Raw genomic sequence first — 23630 nt, 5'->3', positions numbered from 1 at the left:
CATGACAGTCATGGTTCAGACTCAAAAAAGTATATTTTTAAAGGAAACCAGAGCGTCCAGAGAATTACTGTATAGCCGGATTATGTTGATGAATTTGTTCCCATATCTATCTGTAAGCTTAAAACTAAGTTTAGCCAAAACCAGATTTTTTTCATCCATTTGTTATTATAGTTTAGAAAAAAATAAGACAGCTGTTGTTTATAACTGAGGTGAGATAGAGAGCTAGAAGATATCCATGAGCTCTTGGCATTTGCAGTCTTAACATCACAGAGTCATTGATCATATACTGAATGATATGGAAGTGAAACTGCCACTTTCCAAAACTGTGTGATTAAGTAAAAAGTGAGATTGCTCATCCAGAGCTTTTGGTACTAATGTAAACAGAATTGTCTTTATCTGTTTTTAATATTTTCTTAAAAATCTGAGATTTTTTACGAACATTTTCTTTCACACAATAAAGCATGTGTGGTGTAGCATAGTAAACCTATTCTAGACAGCGTAGTGGTTTTTAACATTTGATGAGACCTTTCTGTATTGCTAATGCCAGTCCTGGAAAAGTACTGCCATTAGTTTACTAGTAAACTATACAGGCATGGTCGTGTGGTCACTGATAATGTTTTTTTAGTACAGTCACTAACGTAGTCTTGGTGTATGCTAGCTGCCACCATTCTAGATGACTACCAGGCATGGTTTGAGATTTGCAGAGATCAAGACAAGGTTGTATGATAAAAGCACCTTGTTTTAAATGGGCAAATTCACCCTGATGACTTATATATAGTGAGTTTTTCACCACTGTGATCGTTTTAAGCATGTTTTATGGTTAAGCTGACAGAAGAGCAGTGCATGTATGTCTGTACATTAGTACAAATCAGACATCTTGTTTGTGATATTGAGCAGGAACTAATAACACATGCTCTAACAATCTCATCCCAGCTTTTTTATTTTTTTAGCCAGGGAGGATTTTAACATCATGGCACAAGGTCTTCTTACAGGTGTGTTTTACATAAGCATAATTTCCATGTGCATGTATATATATATATATATATATACATATATATATATACATATATATATATATATACAAGATTTGATTTCTAGTCCATGCATTTTTAATTGTGAAACACTATTTTTGTCGTGTTCACCTGTTTGATACTACACTCCATAAGAGTCAGGAATTACACTGTAAATTGTATCCAAAACCGAAAAAATATTGGTCTTAAAAACCTTGTAAATTCAAAGAAAAACACACAAACATATCACTAATGAAATTGTTGTTTATTATTAAATAAATGTAAGACTGAGGCTGAATAATAGTGGAATATTTACTAATTTTTCTAATATACTCTGGAAAACATGTGTTAATAGTTGTTATTATATTTATTTATTTATTTGTTGTATACATCTTTGAAACAGAATAATGAAATCCTCACCCACCTGAAATCAGGGAAAGAATGCTATGAGTTTATTTTTACTATTCAATGGACTTTAACTATATCCATCTAACAGCATGACAAATTGAATTATCTTTTTTCTTAAAGTAACTATTGCTTTTTCACAATTAATTTTAATTTTGTTCTGCTACTGATAACAAAAAGCAAGATATTTAGATCTTTTATTTGGTTGGGGAGAGATTTTTTTTCCTGGAAGCTATATAATCTGGTACCTCAGAGCAGCAGTAGAATTCATATTAAGAGGGAAATGAATCAAAAGTTCCATCTGAATAATTTTGTAGTCTCAGTTTACATTACAATACCTATGAATGTAGTAAACTCTTCATACAACATACCTGTATTCTCTGATTTTAAGACTAAGATTTTTATTATGGTGATGAATTAATATGAATGATTAGGGAGATGAGCCCTGAAGTTCTCATGAATCCATCTTTTGTCTTTTTAAGAGACAGATTTTGCCGTGCTGGGCAGCTGCAGATCTGCATTAGCACAGGCTAAAGGCAATGCTATATCTCCTCTGAAGAATACAGGTTAAAGTACGGTCTTTGTATCTAGGCAACAATCCTGTCTGATGCTAAAGGAGGACATCATCTCTCATGCCTAACTATTTTTTCAACATGAAAGAAGCCCTGGAGGAACTTGGATGAAGACTTGTCTGTGCTCAGGGGCTGCCATACCACAGAGTTTCAAATATAGTGCCTTATTTCCACAGTTTAACAAAATTCTCCAATCAATCACAGGAGAATTGAACTAGCTTAATAAACGACTGCATTCTCATCAGCTATTTAGATTAATACTGTGTCAATCCCTACTTCAGTCAAAACAGTTGGGAGTTCTGAAGTCAGTGTAGAAATCATGACAACCAGGTATGGTTACTATTATATGGAGTCCTCTGCTGAGAACGAAAACTACTTCAGTCTAAAGGTTATAGATAACCCTACAGCTCTGCAGATACAGACAGATTAATGCAGTAGATTCTTCCCCAACACCAATACTGTATATTTTGCTAAAATATTGAGATTACTTCTGGAAGAATAGTGATAAAATCATATCACTGAGAATGAGAAGTCATCTTTGTAATGTTTCCATCTATTTAAAATTTTGAAGAGCAAGAAGATGGTGAATCATTGCATCTTCTAATCAGCATTTTCACTGTTCCTATGAGAACGCTTGCGATGGATGAAGTACTGTTCCTTATGATGTAAGAATGATGGAATGGACATAAAATTGTTTAAGAAGGCTAGAAATATTGTCATGAACTCATAGAGGGATGTTTTTGAAAAATGAAGTGGGAAATGTGGCTTAATAGCTACAAGCAAAAAGACTGAGCACAAAGTTGTGTTATGCAGATCTATGCATTGAGAGAATGCTCTTTGAGATTAAAATGCTTTTAATAGTAAAAGTGGTAGTCATTATGTTCTTCCAAACTGACTTTTCAAAGTTATAGAAGCCTGCTTTGGAAAGCAAATTTTGTCTTAAAAATCTAAGTTTCTTTTAGATTATGATCAGACTGCAAATTAGTGAAACTGGTGCTAATTCTGCTGACTAAGGAAAGATAGAAATTTACTGGAACAAACTTTGATAAGCTTTCTAGCTTTACTTTCAACTCTGGGCGTAAATGCAGGGTTCATATAAGAATTTAATTGACAGTGTAGGCAGATACTTGCTATTTTCTTTCTTTGAGTTTTGAGAGGGCAAGGTACTAGAATCTCTCATTTTCATTGATCAAAAACATGGTTACCTTGCCTACGTACAATGTCAAGGACAAGTCTTGCTAATTCCTAGAATGTAGATTTACTTCATTTTTGCTTTAATATCTGAAGAGTAGCATGCTGTCATAACTCTCTGTAAGCAAGTCATTACATTCAGTGCTGCACTCCTGAAATGAGAAAGGTGTCTGTATCCAAACCCCTGTCTGAAATGAGAACAAGCTAAGTAACAGATGTCTTATTTGTATATCCATTTCCCCAGCAGCATGTTGCATGTAATACTGTTAATTAAACCACAAATATCTGTAATTTTCTAAGAGTTAATGGATCTATCTTTCCAAGCTATATAATCAAGGATAAAATTGAGATCTGTAAGATGTACTAATCTTTCTTTCATTTTTCTACTATAACAATATCTCTTGGGAGAGCAGCAGCCTTGAAAGATAAGTCTGAAAGATAAGGAGTCAGTTTGCTTTCTGTAGTTGCTGAGCCAGTCTGAACACCTGCTCTGCTCTTGTGTAATTTCTCTGCACACAGCTTCAAATAGTGTTTAATGATCACCCGCAGCATTTGTAATAAAAACTGAATAAAACCTTCATACAGGGAAAATAAATGCATCTCTAGTGAGCTTGAGTGTTGACTTGAGAAATAGAGGAAAACATAGTTCTTCAATATTAAATAAGATTTTTTCACTGAACTAGAGGTAGACAATTGATTTTCAGTTCTGTGGCCAAATAAGAAATATGGGGAAGACTGTTTTTATTTTGCTGGGACTGGCAAAGGAAATCTAATTCAAGAATGAACAGCAGCCACAGCAAAAAAACTACAAACAAGCAAAATCTTTTTCAGGAGCTCATTTGGCAAAAAAGAGTGCATCATGACCTTCTGTATGTGGACCTTGCACTGGTTATCCAGGCTTTGCAGTCCCTGAGCTATAAAGTCACAATGGCCAGGCTTAGAAAACAGCTAATTCCTGATCTGAATAGTCTGAGAGGGGGAGTACCAGCACAGACAGGGTGATCTGTTTACCTTGTGCCAGGCTGTGCTCCTGTGTAAAACTGAATGATTCTACTGATTTCAATACAGCAATGCTATTCACAGCATTGAGACTCTGTGCGTTATATACACTGTCAGTCAGTTCCTGTAATCAATTAGAAGTTTTTGTCTGGGCCTGATATTTATTTCAAAATCACTTAAGAAAATTAATGATTTTTTTCACAGTGGATTGCCTTGGATAGCAATGGGTCAGATCTAGACAGTACTTTTCCAATAAATTCAGGGTTGAGGGAAGATTACTATCATGTTATAATTATCTTGAAAATAATTTTAGCTTGTTGATTTTGACTGTATTTGTTTTGTATCACAAAAAACTTACCTAGATATGTCATAAATATTTAGATTACTTAGATGTGGTTTGAGTAAAATCTAAATGTCTCATGTCCCATAGTCAAAAGCAGATTAATTTCTAAATTTGAAAGCTATGATAATACTATGTAACCAGTATTTAAAGATATATAGTCCTAACAGCAACACTCAATATCTACTGATATAAATAATGGATGATATATGGAAAAGTAGATATGAGAGTTCATTCCTATATGAAATTCAATTAAATGTCATCTGAAATCTTTAAGTATATTTGTTACTTTCTTTAGCAAAAGAAGCTGTTTTTTTTTTCCTTCAGTCAGAATTTGCTTAACACTATTTTTGTCTTAAATGAAAGGACTATCTTCAAACAGATATGTTTGATTTTTGCTGATGAGCTTTAAGAGTCACCCCCCCCAAAATCAACAACAAAAAACACCAAAAGATTTTGTTCATAGTAGACAACGTTTATTGTAAATCTCTTCTGTGTCTGGTAATATGTATTTCAAATCCCATTAATTAAATGCCTTCAGCAAAACCAATTTACCTTGTTAGAGTTTCTGCTAGTCTATCTTAAATGTCATCAACATGCAGAAGAGACCTGTGGGCTTTTTGTGCTTCTGCAGCATGCATATTGTGCAATGTATCATGGAAGGGCACTGTCTCACCACAGTACCATCTGCTTGAAAGTGCAGGGGGAAATGATGAACACTTTCCTGAGTCTCATGCCATAAAAACATTGAATAGGAGCTCATTAGCCTACAGCAGCTCCCATTGTAATCACATTATATTCATGCAGAGAAAATTGCCTGCCTGAACAGTAAGTCCTTCATATTGTTTAACATTGGTTGGATGCTTCCTGCCATTTCTACAACACAGATCTCTTCAATTGTTTTCACTACAGGAGATATATTTTGTGGATTTTCAACTCAGACAACATTCTGCAATGCCTAATGGAAGTTAGCACTTTAGAGAAACAGTCTAAAATGGAGTACAGTTTCTTTGCTTTCTCACATCATATTTTTGATTTATTAAAATAATTTTCTTTGAGGAAATGCTAAATGATCTTGGTAAAAAGAAAAACATAGTAGTTCAGATATCAAAAAGATAATATTAAATTGTGTAAGGGGTAATTAAGTAGATTACAAACTCCCTGAGAAATTACTCCATCCAATACCTTTTTTTTTCGCTTGAGTTGCATAATTTAAAATGTTGTTTGGCTTTGCTAATTTGTGTAAAAACAGGTAAGCAAATTATGCTCTATAACATTGGAATTTCATCCTGATGAAGGCTAAACAAAAGTGGTGGATGGATAGAACCTTTTATGCTTCAAAGTAGTATCCACTGATATCCATAGATCTGTGATGGTTTGTTCTAAGAGATTTTAAGTCTCAAAAAGAATTATGCTACTGCCTCTATAGGGTTAGGTTGGAAAGGCACACCAATCTACTGCCCTATTAGCAGTAAATACCAGTGAATGAGAGGTTAAAACAGTCTAGTTCATTCTTTTTTTTGTTTGTTTGTTTAAAACCTTAGCCTTTGTATTTCTTCTGCTGTGCTGTGTATGAGCTAAGGATAGGCATCATGAAGCACAGTTTTCTGTATTGTGTTTGGCTTCATGTATGCTAATACATTGCAGGGAGGTAAATTTGGTTGTGGATTTCTTACATGTCAGCTATTCCATGCTAACTCTCCTTCTGTATATTCTTTTCTAATTCAGATAGTACAGTTAGTGGTTTGTACATTTGGTTTAATTGCGGTCATCAAGAGTCAAATATGTAGAATACTTCACAGCCTCTGAGATTTTTCACATTTGTAATGGAAAATAATTAGCATGCAACCTGCACTCAGGATTACCAAATAGGAAGGTTAAAGTTTTTCTTTGTTTTATATTTTCTCCCTCTTTGTATCTCAGTTATGACAACTGAAATACAAGACAGCTCTACTTCTGTAACCTTGCAGAATCAATCATGGTGATAGCGGTATCAAATGTGGTAGTGTTAGCGGTTGCAATCGCGAATAGAACTTACCTACACAAAGCAGACAAGCAGGCACTTCTTTATTCCAGCGCTGGGGAACATGGAGGATAGCTCCACCAAAGATGTGTTCACTGACAGGTACAAAGCAGAACATATTTATACACTTTTTCAGCAGAGTCATGGTTACATAAGATCAACAAAATTCATAAATTTTAGTTTGACCTTAATAATGATTGGCTTTCAGTTACCTCACCTTACCTATATTCCTATTCTACAGAAATCATTGGTCATCTTTACTGATTGATTTTAATAGAATGAGGGGAGGGTAACGATCAGTGTATTCATATTATTTCCTGGAAATTATTATCATATGCAAATGTCTCTAATGCATGCGTGGTTATATTGGACAGGGGTCCTCTGGTGGTCATCGATAGTCTTCATCACTGTGTCTGCTGATTGAACTCCATCCTTGCTCGTGCTCAATTCATCTTTGGCCAATGCTCATTTCTTCTTTGGCTGATCTTCCAAACCAAAACCAGTTTATTCTGGTACCTATTGTTTGAAATCAAGATCCATAACCAGTACCCATTGTTTTGATTCAGAGTCCATAATGATTCTTATAGTGATCAAGGCACACACCATACCAGTTACCTATTCCTAAGGGCCTTAGTGTGCTTTATATTCTCATAGCTGCTATAACTCCATTTTAAAATCAAAATCATATTCTATACCAAAATAAAAATAATGTTCTAGGATCCAAGCTATTTTATTAAGGTAACTGCAACAGTAGTGGTGGTGAAAATATATAAGTAAAAATTAAATACTTACATTTTGTTTCCTGATATGCTTGTCCTCAACATTATGGTCAGGTATGTTTAACATCAGTTTTTGCTTGAAAGAGTTTTTATTTTATTTCTATTCTTGATCAGTGAAACTAGTTAACTAGAGAGAATTTCTGGCCTTACTTGAGTGACAGTTTTTTAATTTTTCATTTGTGGCAGATTGTTGTAATTTGACTGCTATATAATTTTGTATATGTTTAGTCTTTTGGTATAACCTAAGGAATGTGAAAAGGTAGAAAATATTTAGAACAACCTTTGGGCTAGGTATTGTACTTTGCCTGAGCTACAGGTGAAGTCAAACTTTATCTTTTTCTTGTGGTGTTATGAGAAACAGGGGGAACACTTTGACCTATGTATTTTTTCATCCTTCCCTTGTGTCCTAGTTTGCTTGCTTTTACCCTGCTTTCCTCACATTTTCCTTTGAGTCCATGTTATATCCATCCAATGCCTCCTGACAAACATTTCAGATTGGCTGGGCACAACCTTGGAAATTCATTTGGAAGAATTGCCCCCAGCTGGACACTGGGTGCATCTAGGGATCCCATCTAGGGATCCCACCCATTTCTTACTTGGGGCACTGGGGCATAACATATCTATTAAAAACTACTGTGATGTTTTTTGATTTAGGTTTGTGTTTGTTTGTTTGTTTGTTTGTTTGTTTGTTTGTTTGTTTTGTGTGGTGGGTTTTTTATTTTTTTATTATTTCAAGTAAAACACAATGAGACTCATCTATCTACTCCATCAATTTGAACTTTACGTGCAAGTTTGGTGTCTAAGGTACAAGTCTAATGGAAAGGCCTGATCTCTTTTTTAACACCCCAGTTTTGTAACATGTTAAGAAAATGAAACTACATTAGCCTATTTTTTTTTTTAGGGAAAAACTCTTAGAGATTCCTCCATATTTTAAGATTTTATTGAAAAGCTTTTTAAAATCTGCTTCACTTCAGTGATATGATTAAACTGCAGAACCCAAATTCATGCTTTTCCAACTTGTATTTGAAAGCAGAATTCTGGACTGATAGACATTATTTGTGAGTAATTTTAACTGTTAACAAATGCTTTTATTACTTAATTCCTTATTTGTTTTCAAGGAAAATAAATCTAGTCATCAATTAGATAAGCTAAATATGAGTTATTGTAAGAAACTGAAGGTAAAGAACATGTTATAAATTCTAAGTGCTCATTCCCTATCCTGTTTGTTTTATTTTAACATATGTGCTGCTTTTCATGGCACTTTGTGCATGAGAATTGTTTATAGTCCAAGTTTAGCTAATTATAATATAAAAATGTTATTGGTTATGGATAAGGACAGAGAAATCTACAAATAGTTAATCATTTGGAATAAATATGACATTTTCTTTAATGCTTAAACATTCTTCTAATCTCTTATCTACCTTTAATAAATCTGTGAAATTGCTGTAGTATCACTTGTGGGTATATGTGTTAATCTTGATTAAAAAATAAATGGGGATGTGGTTATTAATCACCATATAATTAGGGAAAACAAACATAATCTCATGAAAGATAGTAAATACAAATTAAGCTGCTGAAGTCTTAACTGTAAGTGCTAATGGACTGAAATACAATTTCAGTGTGACCCAGAGAAAAACTGAAGATTTCTAAGACTATTTTTGAAGGTTGAGAGTGTTCCCAGTATACAATCAATACAACCTACTCCTTCAGTTATTCAACAAACACTAAGCCATTTTTTTCCTGTCTTTTGGTGGTGTTCCAGTGGACTTCCTAGGGAAATCTGTGGAACAGACATATTCAGGGGGCATAAATCTATGAAAAGATAGTCCTTATTTGAGATAAATCTCACAATTATTCTATCTGATAAAATGAACAAATGTCTTATCAAGAAGGGAGGGAGCTCCTAGTCCCTCCAAAACACTGCAAAGTATGTAAGCTGTCTTTTTCCATCATTCTCTATGCAGACCTGCCAGAAATCTGAATTTGTAACAATACATGGAAAAATGGCTCTGAGGATCTTTAAGATTTATTCACCATAGAAGTCTGAAATTACTTCAGTTTCCTGCTGACTTTTGAGATGTCACTATTTCATTAATAAAATTCCAAATTCTGCTGTTGCTCACTACACTGCTTTTGCTTCTTTTTATCTTAGTGTCTTCAGACAACTTTTAGAGTATACTTCTTATTCCATCACCTGTACTGTCATGTGATACAACTCTGCCACTGGGGTTGCTCAAGTTGACCTTCTGCAGATGTCTCTCAGAATGACAGCCCAGTTGACAATTCATGTTTGTTTATTACCTTTGGAGATGTTTGGGTTTTTTTGGTTTTGCTTTTTTAAACATCTTTGCATTGTCTTTATGATAAAATATCTAGATGCATCTTTACTGATTACCTTTGAGCATTTTACTGAGAGTGTCAAAGTATCATAGAAGAAAGTTATGTGAAGGTACTGGTTGGTAGGATCTCTCTATTCCTCTCTCTCTCTCATCATAGCCAGTTCTTGGTATATTCATTTGCAAGAATTTTGAATTGCAGATGTATTCTCTTTTTCCTTAAGTATCAGTTTTCAGATTACTGTTTACTTAAAAGATTTATTTTCTTGCTTTTATTTTGTCTATTAAACTGATCTGTTATTTTAGAAATCAAAAAGTGATATTTTTACTTAATTTTCTTCATTCCTTACTCCTTTCAAGCACTCTCATACAGGGTTCTTTCTGTTTGTTTTGGTTTTTTTTTTTTGTTTTACAGAACAAAATATTATTTGTTATAAGCAAGTCAGCTCATAGATAGAAAAATGAAACCTTTTTCTGCCTCTAGCAAGGAATTAGTTCTGCACAGCCATCTCTAAATCGAATTAGTTTGCAGATAGTCCTCTTATCTGTATGCTTTGGAGAGATTAAAACCTCAGGGTTCAGAGTACTGACTGACCTCTGCAACTGTAAAATTTTTTGTTCTGTTTTGTTTTGAAGCAATTTATTTATCAGTTCTAATGTCCAGGGATTTATCCATGAAGCTTTTAAGCTTATTAGGAACCTGCCATCTGGAACAATATATTAGCAAAAGCTTCTCAGAGGACTCTGTTATAATGTATTTGTTTAGATGTGTGCACTTAAAAATATATGTCTTCTCATCAAGATTTAGAAGTCAAGTTGGATTTCACTCCTTTCAACTTCTAACATTGCATTTTTTTCCTGTTTTCCCTTTAATAAGCCTTTGCTTTGTTTTCACATTGGATTAAATAATCCTGAAATAATCTGATTATGAATATGTAATTTAAAGTAGAAATTGATCTTTCAGTCAAATGTGCATATACAGTGAATTAAAAATTTCAGGGACAGAATACATAATCCACATAAGAGCAGATGATATATCTGGAGGGTAAATGTTGATCTTGATTTCTGACACATATGGACCATGGACAGATTGAAAACCACAAACTCATCGAGTTTGACCAGTTACTATTATGTAAATTACAAACTTCACATTACTACTGTATATTTTCCATTGAGTATAACCTTGATAAATATTAACACAAATGATTAAGCTTAATAAAACTGTACTGTTCTTCAGGCTAAACTTATTTTTCTTTATCATAATTGATGTAAAATTGCTACCTACCATATTATTATTCCAAAGCTTTTTTTTTTTTTCTAAATGATAGATTTAATTTTATCACTTTTCTAAATTTAGAAGAAAAACTACAAACATAATATTTTATTACTTTTTTCAATTGTTTCTTTAGATGAAGAATGTTGATTTACTGCTCAAAATGCATTTATTAAAAGTTACGTTACAAATGTAAAGCATGCACAAACATGAAGTTATTAAAAGAGAATTGTAAATGGAGTTTATTTGAACTATTTAATCTCTTGAACTCAGTGAAATATTTAAAATTTTTTTGTTCCTAATAATTTGATTTTTTTCCCTTTATAATATCAGCAATTTCTCACAAGATGGCAAAAATATTTCTTATTCAAGAATGGTATTTGCAAATGACATAAAATGAAAACTGAGAGGCCATGATTTTGCAATAAATCTTCTTAAAATTTCCTTCTACATGGTGCGATATACAAAATTACCCATATTTGCTTGGAGCAACACTGGTACACCTACCTGTCCTAGGGCTGCACGGGTCAGATATGATAACCCCACAGCTTGGAAAGCAAGTAACAATGTAGAATTGGACCCAGATATGTTGACACTGATTCTTCTGGCTCTTAGAATGACTTTGAAATGCTTTGCACTGTGTAAAGTAGACACATCATTCACGTCATCAAACTACTGTAACTCAGATGGGAGTCACCTGGAGTCAGTGTGTCCTGTTGCTCCTTCTTTCCTGAGTCTGACCATATTTCAGTCCTGAGAATGTTGATCCTAGGCTGCTTGGAGTCTTCCATGTTAAAATTTTTCAGCAAGACCATGTTGTCATCATAACTGGAGGATTTTAAAACTCACAGATCTTATTAATGGCTTTTTTTTTTTTTTTTTTTTTTTTTTTAGGGATTGCAGGAAGACCATGTTATGTTTATGTCTAAATATTTTATCAAAAACTTAGCTTTAAGATTAAGAAAAAAAAAAAAAATCTACTCTTTCTAAATGCAGCCCACAAGAAACAAAATAAAAGTTAGGCAGCTAAGAAAAACCTTTTTCTCTCCAGGCCTAATTTAGAAGTTAACTATTTCAAACATGATATTTAATCTTTAGTGATATTGTTTGTTAAGCAGGAACTTAATAATTATTTCAGTACTGTCTATGTGATTTATTTATAAGAGCATTTTGGAAATATTCTATTAATTTTATAGCTCAGTTTATGATGCTAAATATCCCATATTCATCTTTCTATCATTTGATAGTTACTGTATTATGGATCTGAGATACTTGTTTCTTGGCTAACAATTGCCTTATTTTTCTGTTGGGAACCTTGTTTTCAAAACCCTCGTTTTGGTCACCTCTCAGCAGAAATTGTTCACTAATGTTCTGCATGCATGATAAATTTGATAAAAATTCAGAACTGTTTCAAAGCTCAGGAGTCCCTTTTTTGATCTGGTTGTATCACCAAAATGGGAAATGAAAACTCCTTAAGGCCGAGTTTAGCATTAACAAGCAGGCATTACTTTATTTGGCCGAGGACATGAGGGAATCATTCCACTTAACATGTCCACCATATGTCACAATAGCCAAAGCTTGTATCACTCTGTTACATACATATTCATCAAAATTTCCCGGAATGATCATACATATTAATTCTATTTCCTAGAACTCATTAACATATTTACATAGTTATTATGTATGCAGTTTGAGTCTCTGAAGAGCTTCCATGGGTGTCATTGGTGGTCTCTAGCAGTCTATAGTGGTCTTTGGGAGAAGAACTTTTCTTGAGCTTTATATTTTTGAATTTTCCTTCTTTATGTGGTAAGGACTTGACCTTTCTTTTGTTTATGTCTGCACTTTCTTATCTGTTGCCTAGCTTCAGCTAGTTCATAATTTTCAGAGGGCCTTAATCTTCAAGGACAGGGGCTTCTGATTAGGAGTCTCTCAGTTTACACATTCTCCAGGAGGTGGTTATCAAGCTTGCCTAGCTCAAGGACCTTCATGCAATGAACACGTAGACATTCGGCTAATTGCTTAAATTCTTATGTAACCCTTAATGATTCTCCTCAAATTTTATTAGCCATTTTCCAACAGCTGAAAGGCTGTTAGTATAAATTCAGAGAATCATGAGGTGGATGAAAACTAGTTTCTACTGATGTCTGAAGTAGCCCACAAATTTATTGGACTTATGTTAAAGACAGCTTCTAGAAATTCTACAAATTGGACAGAGTGCTGGGGCTGGACTGTGCTTTTCCCAAGGTTTGAGCTGTCATCGTTTGAGATCAGAGGGCAACTGAGCACCATGCAACTGCTCACTCCCCATTTCCCCCCCAGCACTGAGAAGGATAAAATAAGTAAAGGCTTGGGATCTGAGGTAGGACAGGGAGGGATAAATCAGCCATTACAGTCACAGGAGAAAGACAGACTTGTTAGGGAAAGAAAATAAGAGCATAAATTTATTACAAACACTAACAACAACAACACTTAACAGAGTAGGACAGTGAGAAACAATACCACATCTTGAAAACACCTTCACCACACTCCTCCCTTCTTCCTGGGCTCAGCTCTGCTCCTGATATCTCTACTGCCTCCCTACAGCAGCGCAGGGGCAGGAAATGGAGGCGGGGTGGTGTGGGGGGTGGGTGTGCAGTCAGTGCTGCTGCTTCTTCCATTTTCAGTAGGGGTTGCTTCTAGAACTTCTTTGCCCTGCTCCAACGTGGTCCCCTTCTCACAGGAGACAGTCCTCCACAACTTTTCCCTGACTTGAGTTCCTCCACAAGCTGCAGCATTTCCCTAGCTGCTCCATTGTAGGAAAAAAACTTTCTCCAACTGGAGTCCCTCCCACGGGCTGCAGCCCTTCCCGAGCTGCTCTGTCATGGGACACCCCCACATGCTGCAATCCTCCCAGCACTGAACTACAACAGTGGGGGCTGCTTCTTCCCACAGGATCCTGTCTGCCTTTGGGTGCAGCCACCTTAGTTGGCATATGGGGCCCCCCACAGGACTAATATCAGCATCTGCTCCACTGTACACATCCATTGGGTGGCAGGGAGAGGGTGCCCTGCTGTCTTACCACAGGTTACAGGGAGTCTCTGCTCCATCACACCTTCCCCCCGTCTTTCTTCCTCCGTTCCTCCACTGACCTTGTTGTCCACGCAGATGTCGCAACTCCTCCTCACAAGTCCAACTCCTGCTCACCAGGTCCATTCTTAAATACGTTATCACAAAGGTGCAGCTGATTGGCTCAGCCTTGGTGCAGAGGTGGATCCAACTTGGAGCAGGGGGAGCTTCGATAAGCTTCTCACAGGGGGTCACAGCTGTAGCCCCCTCTCCTGCTACCCAAAAAACCCATCACTCACTCAAACCCAGGACACAGGACCAGATGATCCTTGGGATCCCTTCCAACCTGGTATTCTATGATTCTATGATGATTTTATGATTCTAATACAAAAAATAATGCTATTAACTCTTCTTTATGCACTATTTTTAATTATTGTAACTATACAAATAGGTCATACTAAGGTTATTAAAACTGTTCTAGGCAATCCACCTGTGGAGAATTTCTTTCACTGTAGTAAACTTCCCTTTCTTTTTGTTGGCAAGCAGCCTTCATGCTATTTTTAGTTGCCCTGTTCATGTTTTCTTTGGCTTTCTGAACTATTAATCTCCTTCTGAAACAGCCTCTCAATATCTCTCACTTAATGTAATTTCTCTGTATAAACCCTCATACATGCCAATAGATCCTTTGCCATGTATAATCTATTCAATGCTCTGATTATTACATTTTTGGTATTATTTAATGGAATCCTCAGAGCTGCTAGGAGACAAGTCCAGCACACTCTTAATCACCACACTGACTATGATATCCTACAAAAATATGAAAAAAGCTACAAAATTGAATTTGTTTGGAATAGATGTAGTCATAGCAATTAAAATGATGCACTCCCACTCCTTTAAATTTGGTTTACTTTACAGCACAGGGAATCCTTGTTTTTCACTTTGTCTTTTTCAGACAGATTGTTTAGCATCTGGCAATATTAGTCAAAATGTTAGTCAGCTACAGTGATGAACTTTAATTACTCTGTTGGATAAAAAATGTCTGCCAGTCATGCAGTATATGAAATTTACAGGAACTGTTGTTCTGTTCAAAAGTGTTTTACAAGCTACATGCATATTATTGAAATCCAGTTTCTGTATAATGGAGGGTGGCATCATAGATGCTCTCAGCCAGCTCCATAAATCAAGCAATCACTTCTTACACAAAATTAACCAACTCTAGTTGGTTTTCATCCATAGTAGTATAATATTTGCCCAAAGTACAGAAAGGTTTTCACAGTGATAGCAAGTACAATTCTTCTGGTAAGTACTATGTGGCACAGTTTGGCAAATGTTCTCCAACATTCTAGTAAAGTCAGATTTTTCATTCTATTTTTTTTTGGTTCAGAGGTGGCTACCAGCAGTGAATTGAACGCAGATGAGATAGATTTTAATTAAATTCATTTGTTCATTCTGTGAAGCCTGCCATCTGATTTATATTTTTCCTGAACCCACACATATTTTGCGAATAATTGTATGTGCCAAGTGATTTTTTTTTGAGAGTACATCTGCAATGACATGTTCTTAACCCTGCTGTCACAATGAGGGTTTTCCCACTAACTTCACTAAAACTAAATGAACCTTTTCATATAGTGAAGGTGGACCAGAGATCTCTCTTCATCTAGACAGAAACATCTGTCAATGGCCAACTTCATTAACTACTGATCTGAAAGTATTTCTTAGTGTTTTAAAGGTTTAGACATCTGGTACCATATATCATTTTATTTATAAATATATATATACTCTTGCACACACACATATGTATTGTTACCATATATCACTATTTACATTTCTACATCTGGAACATTATTTGTGGTAATGAAAAATTCAGAAATCTATGCAGACATTCTGGGTTACAGAAGATGCAAGAGAAGTGAGAACCAATGTGTGTGCCTTGACAGGTCCTGATCAGTCTCTTTCAAAAGTGGATGGCTTCAATCTCCTTATGGTAAAGCAGAGTGTATATATCACTCTATGCATATGAGAAAGGTGACACAAATGTTACTGCTTGAACTCACTAATAATGACACTCAGCTGAGTCCATCACAAAAGTTCATATTCTCTCAAGTCAACAATTTTGATTTCCCTTTACCTGTTCTTCCTTGTAAATTACTTTCCTTCCAGATTAGAGTGATTTTTGCTCTGATTTAATAGGTTACATCCAGATTTCTTGTCAAAATACAGCTGAAGGTAACACTTGCATTGTTTACGGCCAAAGAAGAGTAAAGGAAGGGTATTCTCTTACCTCACTGTTATTTGTGGTATGCTCCTTGTACTGAATGGTACACATCAGTACTTTATTCCACTCCTCACTAACAACTGTATTAGCAAAACTTGCAAGGTCTGAGTTGTCATGTAGGAACTTGCTGCAAAGGTCTTTGGATAGCACACTAAAACAGTACACTAAACTTGTAAGATTAGCAGCACATAGAAAACCTCTATGTTTAAACTCTTGAAGTTATTAATTTCAACATTCCAGTATCTACCTTATATCTCTAAAGCATCACATAGTACAATGTAATATTGTTCTACAGACAAGTTTCATAATCTAGATCTGCACATGTTGTGTCAGCAGTAAGATTTGTAAGGTAAAATTCCACATTAGAGGCCTGTTGACTTGATTAATGCTTTCTGCCAACAGTCAAAAACCTATGGCAATGATCAAGGTTACCTCCAGCAGAGAGAAAGCTGGGTGAATCCCATGAGGACAGAAGAGGTGTGTGTTTCCAGCAGTGTAGTAGCCCCAAACAACAGCTTGTGCCTTTGTAGCGATTAGGACTCTCTTTTGTCATATAAGTTCAGGTAGACATCATCTTAGGCATTCAGTCAGATGGAAAGACTGATTGTGGCCAACTGGACAGAAATACATATGCAGCAGTGAACTGCAAAAGTTCTAAAGAGACCTGAAGTTACTCTGCCCTCAGGCTTTAGGGTAAGGCTCACATTCCTACATGTAATCACGTGTCTGATTCCCTCATCACATGAGCTAGGACCACATGTGGAAAACAAAAAGACAAGGAAGACTGGGACACCTTTTCAGCCAAACATCACTTGATCATTTTTGCATATCTGTAATCCCCTATCAATTGTCTTTACATCTTCAAGGGTCTTTTAGAGCTATACTTTTCGATAGGTGGATTTTGTATGTTTTTTAAATTCCATACCAAGTCTAATGAAAAACAGTTACAATTGTCTATTTTTAGTTGGATCCAGAAGTAGCCACAATATACATACTTCTTTACATTGACTGGGTACAGTGAGATCTAGTGTTTTATCTTTGTGTTTGTGAACAAAAATTCAAAGCCTGGATTATCTGCTCTCTTGGGAAATCTTATGATCTAGAAATAAGTCCAATCTTAAAGCTCTATTAAATAAATAAAACCATAATGCTAATAAAAACAATACCAAATCTCTCTGGTCAGCCAAAAATTATACTGTAGCTTATATTTTTGATAGAAGAGTAATAGAAATTGCATACAAAACCAAACCAGTTTGATACCCCTTGTTTTTAATGGACTATAAAATTTAATTTATGTACTATTAAAGGCAGTCTCCCCTATTATATTGACAATAACATGAACATTGATATGACTGTCCATTTATTCTAGAGGTTAAAAGAAGTTCAGATTCACCATTCACTTAGAACATCTCTCTCATTAACAATGTTTTTTTTTTCCAAATGAATTATGGTGATTTATGTGTAGTAATTTTCTGGGAAACACTACTGTTCATTGAGCTCAAAAACAGTATATTTAATTTAGAACTGCAGGTTTCACTTGAATAAGATCAGTGTAGTCCCATGTCCACTAGATACGAACTGAGACAACAAAACCTATTTTCTTCAGAAGTATTAGGAACACACCTGGGAACATTAGACACAGGATTGTAAACCTTGTCCTATTGCAACAGATAACAGTCCCTAGCAGAAGGGAAAATATAAAAATTGTCCTACTATATGCACAAATGTATCCTCAATAGCAGCATATTCACATGCAGTAGGTCAATTTGAATGTTTAGTTTTGTTTAGTCACTAATTGCCTTCAGAAAAAGTATATTTTTGTCCCTTAGAAAGAATTGTACTAGAGATGAGATACTAATAAAAAGCTTGTCTTGAGCAGCCTATGAAGCTTAAGACGCCTCTTCTAAAATTAACACATGACAAGTTCTATATGAAAATAGTTCCTCTAGCTGTGGACTCTGACTTTCTTTTCAAATAGATGTTGGTCGCTGGTAAACTCAGCTGATTACAGATCATACAGTGATTTCCATCTGAAAAGTCTGTGACAAGCTCATTTCCTCGCTGAAGAAAAGAGGGAAGGAAAGAAACAGTGGAGGAACATAGCTTTTTGAGGCTTTGGTATGGAGAAAGAAAAACATGAGAGAACATACTATGATATAAAAGATAATTTTTACATTACTGTTTGTTGTGTATGTTTCTATTCATATTCCTTCATGCTTTGACTTAGCACTGCTTCGGGAGTATAACTTCAGGTGAAGCAAAGAAGAGAACAACTTGTGTGTGTCTTAGTGTCTTCTTATCTTCATGCCCTTGTCCAGTATGTTACCCTTGCGTGTGCAGTAGACTGACTTCACGTGTATCAGTTCTGGTCAAAGGGTCTTCTATTGTTTTTTTGCCGGTAGATGCATTGTAGATACATCCTATGTATTTTCATAATACCTAAATTAAAGCTATCGGGGTTTTATTAGGAAAGAGATAAGCATCTTGACCTACAGCCTACTGTGAAAATCACTAGATATACTTTCCTAGATGTAAATTACCCCCATCTCAAAAAGGTTATTTCTCTATCTGTTAACTGGGCCTCTGCAAGAAACACAAGATAATAAAATATAAAATTGACATGGATAATCATAAACCACACTATATTGAATGGATGTTGCATGTATTTTGAGGTATTTGGGGTGATGTTAGTGAATTCCAGCTCCATTTGCCAAACAACATTGATGAAAAAACAAGAATATTGGTTTTGGTTGGAAAGAATTCTGCTCAAAAATAAGTATGAATTTCTGTTTATTTTGGAGTTCATGCAGAAAAAATGCAAACAATGAGAGTCATTAACAGCTCTGTAAACACAGAGTACAGAACTGGATGTTTGGAAATTGTATTCAAATGGGTTCAGAAGATGAGAAATTATGATGGTTCAGAATTTCACAGTTGAATTCAATTAGTATATCTTGAAAGAGCCTTTGCTTTTGATAAGAAGTACAACATTAAAGAGTTGCTTCAAGCATTTTAGAGGGATTTTTTAAATGTATGAAGTTAAACACAGATATTCAAAATTTTTTTTAGCTGCTGAGTTCCTGGATAAATTAGGGGCAGCAAAGCTGAACAACAATTTATATTTAAGGACCATAAAAAAAAAAAATTGGAGGGAGGGGAGGAGCCTTTACATGGCTAACTCTTCAGGTGAGTTTGTATGAATCCCAATTTGAGGGAGAAATTGCTTTCCAGACCAGAGTAAATCATAAACATCTTGATTTACTTTCATTCACAGCACCTCTTTCTCAGGCATGTCTGCTTCTCAGCTCCCTGCTCAGTTTGATACTTTCTGTTTGAAGCTGTAAACTCCTCCTGTATATTATGGATAGTTTTGATGCCCCTTCAGGAAGCTGTTACAGTAACGGAGACTCTGCATGCTTGGGGGCGTGTTGAAGTCCCTTTAGTTATTTTCAAAAATCAGGAGCCCAGCCTTCAGATTCAGTATGCTGTGTACACGTCCTCCCTGAGTCGTAACTGAGATTTGGTGCTCCCCTGCATTCCCCTTTTCTCCAAAGAGAGCTGCAGCTCTGTGCTGCTAGTTGCCTGCTTTCAGGGCTGCAGTGGGAGGCTGTGAGGCATTCAGCTTAACTCAGCAGCCCATAGCCTGTACGGAGTTCTGTGGGTCTAGATTCTTCTAGCCATTTCAGTTCACAAATGAAACAAGCAGGCAGTGCTGTGTCCCTTCATGTCATCAGTAAATCGGGGCCTATCTGCATATCCCCGCCTTGTAATGAATCTAAGCTTTCTAAAACATTTTTAAGTTGTGGCTTGGTGTTGGTTTTTGGGTTTTTTTTTTTTTTTTTTTGGTTGGTTGGTTGTTTTGATTTTTTTTAAAAAAATATGCAAGCATTGGATAGTTTTCCAAGTATTTTACAGTTTTTTTAATTATCCAGATGGATTGTTTTGCTCTTTTGTTTTTCTGTCTTATATTGCATCTGGCTGGTTTTCTCAGAAGCTGGCTGCTAGCAGCTTTCACTCCAGACTGGCATGCTGCTGTTTTAGACAGGTGCTGGCTGATGTTGCCAATAAAAGCATCTTAGGGATAAAGCTACACCTTTCAGAAGTACGCTCTTAATTTTAACTTCTGAGAATATTCCCTTGGAAGCTTTGGCACTGCTTCTTTCTGTAAGAACTTGCTGGCCTGGGTACAAATTGTTCCATTCTTTGGTCAGTGTGATCTGAGAAATAGAATTTGCATCATCCTTTCCTTTCTTACTTGTGTGCAATGACTTCGGTATTGCAGTTTTCCCCAGTCAGTTTACAGGACACATGATTGTGGCATTACTGTGGTGTGATGACTTTTATGGGTTTCCAGCTGTTGCAGTTTTTGAGATAAATTAAATAGTTGTCAGTACAAATTGTTGTTTGTGTTTGTATTTCATGCTTTTTTCTTGTGCAGGCAACAATATATTATTACCCATGTATTACTTTGTCAGGCTTTTAACATTCCAAGTTTGATATGTAAAATGGGCAAGGATATTGTTTTAATTGAACAGATCAAACCCTCTTTTTTCAATGAAATAGCTTGGTCCGGAAGTTAATCTCTCTTCTGTAAATACTGAAAAAAATTTTGACCTACTTAGTGGAAGCAGCTAATGAGCTTTAGGACTTTCACATCTTATTTTCTGCATATCTCCTTTTAGGTGCATTTTACATCATGTGCTGAAATTTTCAAACACTGATTTGATTTTTTTCTATAAATCAGAAAGCAATTTTGTCTTCTCAGCTTCATTCAAATAAAAATAACTACATGGGAAAAACATGTGCAACTTCAAGCTCAGTTAAATTTGTCTTCTCATGTCCTTTGCAAATACACGTAATCTGTTTATTATGATACAAAAGGTCTCTCTTGCTTAGTTAAAACATTCTTAATATGGCATATTTCAGTGCTTTGTAATTTTTCTCTTTCTGTGAAATAGTGCAGATATGGAACAGCAGTTTAAGAATACATTTAAACACTGATATTATGCATCTGACATTTGATTTCTTCATGGGCATCTCCCATCACACAAATGGGATCAGATCACATCACACATCAAATCTATGTTTAAATCAAGAAACCTTGCACCCTATTCTTGTGTTACTCTTCCTGTATCTTCAAAGTGTATTAGTCCCATTTACTAGTTCATCCCTATTGAGCAAGTTAAACTGAACTTCATGTTCTGCAGAAGATTGATTTTCAGGTTATACTAGCTTAGTGAACATAGCAAATCAAGATTCTGTTTAGTCTGTCTACAAAAGACAAATAGCAAACAAAAAAACACCTAATTGGACATACAGGTGTTCTGTATTTACTAATAACTTTGGTAGGTTTGATTCAAAGTATTTGCTAAAGATGAAGTGTCTTTCCTGAAAAAGCTCTCCATATCCCTTTCCATCACAGAACTGCAAGAATATGAGCAAGAAAACATTGCATTTCCTAGCTTTCCAAGGCAGGATCAAGTATAACCAACTACCTCTAGCAAATATTTTTAAACTTCTTCATCAAATGATTAACACCATTTCATCAAATCATTAAGCCATTCCAACTCCACCTCAAGTAATCTCTGTTACTCTTCCACCAGTATGAGAAATGTTCTTCTTCCAGTTTTCCAAATCCTGTTCTTTAAGATCATATCCATCTATAATCTTTTCAAAATGGTTTTAGGAAAGGTTAAACAAGATTTACTATTTGTAGAGAAGCATATTGGGCTTCGCAAGCTCTCAGATTTAGGACTTTAAACAATATTTTCTGTACAAAATGCTCTCATCAGAGACCTGGAAGGGGCTGTACTAGATTCTAAATGCACAAGATAAATTATATTTTCATTTATTAAATTGTTATTGTATTAATTTTCTACTAAAACTAAAGCATTTCCTGTGGTTCACACAGAAAACAGTAAAGAATAATTTTGTAATTTGTATGTGTATGTATGGAAACCAATCATCATCTTTCATTGTAAATTTATGTAGTCATGTATTTTATCTAAGAATTAAGGCCTGTTTCCCTTAAATGCAATTTCACTTACTGTTTCTTTATAGTATAACTGTTATCTTACTATTTACCAATTTATATTTTCTTTAGCAGTGTCTGAATACAGTGTTTGGACTATAAATGTCACAATTTTGTTGAAGAAAGCTCAGATGTTTAATTTCCTATTTGCAGAGATACATAGGTGGTAATATTATTGGAATCAATTTTGCTTTGCAAGTTTTCTAAGTTACCTGATTTAGAGGGATATAGAGTCTTCTAACTATCTGTGATAATGTTGGCTTAGAGATCCACTTATAGTCTCTCTTCTGACTAAAGATGACTTGATTGAATCTGATTATAATATTATTCCACTTATAACTGATATATGAAAATTCAATTGTATAACAATCAGACGTGCAGATGTTAAAAATGTCCAACCTATAGGTAGGTTTGCTATTCCTCACATCAGGTTAGCTGTAGATATGGTAAGGTCTTTAGAATAATTATGTTCTTACGTTTCCAACAACATCATGCTGTTGAATTACTTTTGTGGTTGCTGTAATTTACAAACTTGGTCATGTTTGATAGTATGGTTCATTCTAGCAAAATAGAGGAGCAATGAAGAACCTTTTGTACAATGCTTGTTGAAGCAACTGAAGTCACCACCCCACATGAAAGTCTGAGCAAAAATTAGTGAACCTACATGAGCTGATGGGCCATGAATGTGATTGGAATAAATAAGACTTTGCTAGTTTGTGACAATGTATACTTGTGCATTACTGTCAGAAAGCCAGGAGGCACTTCAAAGGAGCAATCCACAGCAATATAAAATGAGCAGGTGGTATAGCAGACTATGGCCTTTGACTCTGTCACATTACTTGCTCATCTTCAAATCCACAACTTATACTATGGTTGAATAAGTAATTGTATCAGGTTTGTGTGGCAAGGTTTTGGTAGCAGGGATCTACAGGGGCAGCTTCTGTGTGAAGTTGCTAGAAGCTTCTCCCATGTCCAACAGAGCCAAGGCCAGTCAGCTCCAAGATGGACCCACCACTGTCCAAGGCCAAGCCCATCAGTGATAGTGGTAGTGCCTCTGGGAAAATATATTTAAGAAGAAGAAAAAGACTGCTGAACAAGAGCAGCCAGAAGAGAGGAGTGAGAATATGTGAAAGCAACACCTCTGTAGACACCAAGGTCAGTGAAGAAGGAAGGGGAGGAGGTGCTTTAGGTGCTAGAGCAGAGATTCCCCTGTAGCTCATGGAGGACCACGGTGGTGCAAATATCCACCTGCAGCCCATGGAGGACCCCACGCTAGAGGAGGTGGATGTGTGTGAAGGAGGCTGTGACCCCGTGGGAAGTCTGTGCTGGAGGAGGCTCCTGGAAGGACCTG

Source organism: Tyto alba, unplaced genomic scaffold (assembly GCF_018691265.1).
Source record: "Tyto alba isolate M040663 unplaced genomic scaffold, T.alba_DEE_v4.0 Super-Scaffold_27, whole genome shotgun sequence".
Taxonomy (NCBI): domain Eukaryota; kingdom Metazoa; phylum Chordata; class Aves; order Strigiformes; family Tytonidae; genus Tyto; species Tyto alba.
The sequence above is the reverse complement of the archived record's forward strand: the minus strand, read 5'-3'. Positions refer to the sequence as shown.